General features: G+C 43.8%; 1 pseudogene; it reads right to left on the reverse strand.

Annotated features, from left to right (window-relative positions):
- Positions 1 to 1,526: 1,526 nt before the first annotated feature.
- LOC139068945 (uncharacterized) lies at positions 1,527 to 4,022 on the reverse strand (annotated as a pseudogene).
- Positions 4,023 to 4,434: the final 412 nt, after the last annotated feature.

The raw sequence follows: 4,434 nt of genomic DNA on the forward strand, positions 1-4,434 counted from the left end.
GCACTTAAAGGCGTCCACTGACATTGATGACATTAAAGGTTTCTTCTTTCTAATGCCATCATCTGTTATTTTAATACTTTAGGAGATGGGGAGAGAGCCTGAGTTATGTAAAAAAATGCAATTCATTGACCAGAAGGAATCCATTTTCTTGCGGTGCTCAGTGAAGACCACAAAGCTGTTACGAGCTGAACAGACTTAGAGACCCGTGAAAACACCAAACACAGTAGGGCAATTTCGTTCGTTTCATTTATTTTGTTCAAACAATCAAATAAAATTTACATTAAAACAATTCATGTTCACAAATAATCATAAATGAAAAGGAGCAGAAAGAAGCAAACACTTATATCTGCCCCTTTTTCACATCAAGACATTAGCTGTTCAACTCAAATAATTTTGTTCATCTAACCCCCACCCCCAACACAAAACAAGTCAATCAGCCTACTTAAAGGGCAGGTCAAGTGTGCCTCAGAGTCCTTCTCCACCCACGTATCAATTTTAAAAACTGCAACATTAGTAGGCGTTGCCTGGCGGACCGAGAGGGCGGAGCCGCGGCAGTGACGAACACGATGGGTAACGAGACGAAGGTAGCTTTTTTTCACTCTGTGCAGTCAATAGAAGTGGAGGAGGTTTCTCCCCCTCCTTCTCCAGACACTCGAGAAGAAAGGGACCAAGTATATTTGGAGGAGACAAGCGGACCTGAGCCTTATTGTTTTGAGCTTGTGAGTTGCCTGAAACTACCGGAACTGACCCAACAGAACCAGCTCTGAATGGTAAGCAGCTGTTAGCCATAGCATTAGATTAGCTGCAGGGGTTGGCTCCACGGCCCTAGAGAGCTAGTATTCAACATGTTTTAGAGATGTATCTGCTTCAACACACCTGGTTTTAATCAGCAACAAATAGCTGAGCTGCTTAACAACTAATCTAACCTGTTAAAGCAGGAAAACCACTGAAACGTGCTGGATAGCAGCTCTCCAGGAGCCCTGGGCTTAAGTTACAGTCTGCTGCAGAGAAAGTTATGAAAATACCCCATGAGAAAATTATTCTGTAATGTGTTCATTTATGTTACACAATCCCAAACAGCCCACTACAACTGCACTGATTTCATTATTTATTTACTGATACCAGCTGCTCTCTTGGTCGTAGGTGATCCTCTGGTGTCTGCAGCTGGTCTCCTCTGCTGGTGTGGTCAGGATCAGGAGCTTCCAGAAGAATGTGTGAAGTGGAATAAAGGCTTCTAAAATGATGACGGACGACAGCGTCTTTATCTTGAACATTTAATGCTCATTTCAGAACTTGAGCAACATCCAAACCTTTCAACGTCTCTTTTTTCTCTCGTCAAGTACAACACAATCAGCGAAGAAGAGTGCATTTCCTGAAGGTTCCTTTCAAAAAAAAATACTTGCACAAATACATTTTCAGTGCTAACAAAAGGACTGTATTTCTTTAGTAACTAAATACTTAAATGACAAATAAGTCACAACACACTCCCGCCCGATGAACAGATGTTCATCAACAGTTAGCCATCCTTAACATACCTCTAAGGGATATAGTAACTGTACAGGTCTTCTCAAAATGGTACCTGTAGAACTGCAAACCTTACAGGAACGAATCAGTCCATCTCTGCCTGGAAAAACCTCTGTTATTCTACCCATTTTCCAGGTCTGTCTGGGTGTGTTGTCCTCTCCTATTAGAACAACATCTCCCACCTTTACTGTAGTGGGTGTTGTGGTCTCAGATGTGTGGGCTGATCTTAAGTCCATCAAATAGTCTCTGCGCCAGCGCTTCCAAAAGCCGTTCAAAAGGCTCTGGCGGTATTCCCATCGTCGTCCCAGCTCCTCTTTGTTGACAATGGGGGTGTGAGATTGGGAAGACAGATTCTTTGGTGGTAGAGAAGTTAGTCGTTTTTCAACCAGGAAATGAGAAGGGGTTAGTGGCTGAGGTTCTAGAACATCATTATATACATAAGACAATGGTCTAGAGTTCAACACTGCTTCAACCTCTGTCAGCACAGTTGTTAGTTCCTCAAAGTTCAATTAGGTCCTCCCCAGCACTCTTTTCAAACATGTTTTTACAGATCTCACAAGCCTCTCCCAGAAGCCCCCCCACCAAGCTGCCCGCTCAGCAATGAACTTCCAGGTGATTCCTTTCTCGGTAAAGAACTTAGTGAGTTCTGAGCCTTTAATCACCTGCCACATCTCCTTCAAGTACTTATCTGCCCTTTTAAATGTTTTAGCATTGTCAGAATACATAATCCTACATAGCCCTCTTCTAGCAATAAATCTTTTTAGGGCTAACAGGAAGTTTTCAGTGGTCTGATCTGATACCAACTCCAAGTGTACTGCCCTTGTTACAGCACAAGTGAACAATACAATGTAAGCCTTTGTCGGTTGACTCTTAGTTTTAACATACAAGGGTCCCGCAAAATCCACCCCAGTAACTTCAAATGCAGCTGATTCTGTTACTCTATCCTGAGGTAAAGGAGCAGTAATCTGCTGCGCCGCTTTAACCTTTAGCTTCCTGCAAATAAAACATCCAGAAACAATGCGTTTAACGAACTGTCTCCCTCTCAAGATCCAGTATTGCTCCCTCACTTGGATTAAAGTGTCTCTAACACCAGAATGCATCACCCTTTCATGACAAGAACGAACCAATAGCTCAGAGTATTTATGACTGCTTGGTAGCACCCAGGGGTGCTGCTCTCTGAAACTAAGATCAGAGTTCTGAAGTCTCCCTCCAACACATATCAGTCCCTCTTCATCCAAAAATGGTTTCAAATCCTTAATCTTAGAGTCTCTCTTCACATTCTGTTTCAGCTGTAACTTGTGGATTTCTGAGCTAAAGCTACTCTCCTGTGTCTGCTTCACCCAGTACCTTTCGGCAGCCCTGATCTCGTCCGCGGTCAACTCTCCTTTCAGTTTCTGACTGGATCGTGTGTTTGTCACAAATCTTTTAACCCATGCAGTTACTCTTAACACTGTCCTAAGTCTACTGTATTTTTCAATGTCAAACAGTGGTTCAACCTGCTCAGCATGTGTCAGTTGTACTACAACCTGGTGCTTAGTTTTAAGTTCACAGTTCACCTCAGATGACACATAGTTCTCATCCACCTGTTCTCTTTCATCGGCTGCTGGCAATGATTTAGGTCCACTCCACCACAGCTGACTATTAATGAGGCTCTGGACATGCTAACCTCTTGTCGGTAGGTCTGCAGGGTTGGTTTTGCCCATACAATGGGACCACAGCTCTGGATTTGTGAGCTCTTGTATCTCGGTCACTCTGTTGGCCACGAATGGTTTCCACCGCTGAGCAGAGCTATGAATCCAGTGAAGCGTGATCATCGAGTCCGTCCACATGTGAAGCTGATTTCTTTCCAGATCAAATGCCTTTAGAAGACAGTGTCCCAATCTGGCTCCAATAAGTGCACCCATAAGTTCTAAACGAGGCAAAGTCATTTTTTTTAATGGTGCAACTCGTGACTTGGAAGCAACAAAACTTGTCACGGTCTCTCCTTCTCTGTTTTTTCCTTTCAGATAGGCCACAGCACTGTAAGCCTTTTCACTTGCATCGCAGTAAACCTGTAAGCTTACGTTCTGTGAATCTGGATGCTCAATGTGATGCCACCTAGGAATGACCACTAGGTGGAGCAGTGGTAACTCAGCACACCACTGTTCCCATTTCTCCTTTAACTTAGGGGGTAGTTGTTCATCCCATTTAAGCCCACTTTCCCACATCTCTTGGAAAAGGCATTTGGCTCTGATGGTAAATGGTGTGAGAAAGCCAATGGGGTCAAATATGCGAGATGACGTCTGCAAAACACCTCGTTTTGTGTTTTCCTTCCCCTTTACAATGTCCATAAGTCCTCTTTGATCAAACACAAAGTCATCAGTTCCAGATCTCCAGACTAGTCCTAGGACCTTGAGTACATTTCCACTTAACTCACTTTCCACACCATGCTCTAGTCCATTCTCCTTCCACAAGGCTCTGAGCTCAGGGGAGTTTGTAACCCACTTGCACAAGTTCATCCCGGCTTGGGACAGAATGTCTTTTGCTTCTGTTGTCACACAATGGGCTTCTTGCACATTTGATACACTGGCAATAAAGTCATCAACGTATAAGGAGTCTCTCAAGTGTCTGCACTGTTTTTGTCGGCTTGGTTTCATATTGTTTGAGATGCTTTTGGATTGTGGCGGCAAGCAGGAATGGGCTAGGAGACACTCCAAATACAACTCTGTTCATTCTGAGAATACGCACCTCATCCTCGCAGTCTTTGGTTGGGGGTCCATGGAGCCACAGGAATCGAACTGCATCCTTGTCTTTATCCGTCAGGGATATCTGCAAAAAAGCCTTTGTGATGTCTGCAGTAAAGGCTATCTCATGCAATCTGAATTTAATTAGCACATCCAGCAGATTTGGGTTCAAATTGGGCCCAGTGTA

Source organism: Nothobranchius furzeri, chromosome 3, assembly GCF_043380555.1.
Source record: "Nothobranchius furzeri strain GRZ-AD chromosome 3, NfurGRZ-RIMD1, whole genome shotgun sequence".
In the NCBI taxonomy this organism is placed as follows: Eukaryota; Metazoa; Chordata; class Actinopteri; order Cyprinodontiformes; family Nothobranchiidae; genus Nothobranchius; species Nothobranchius furzeri.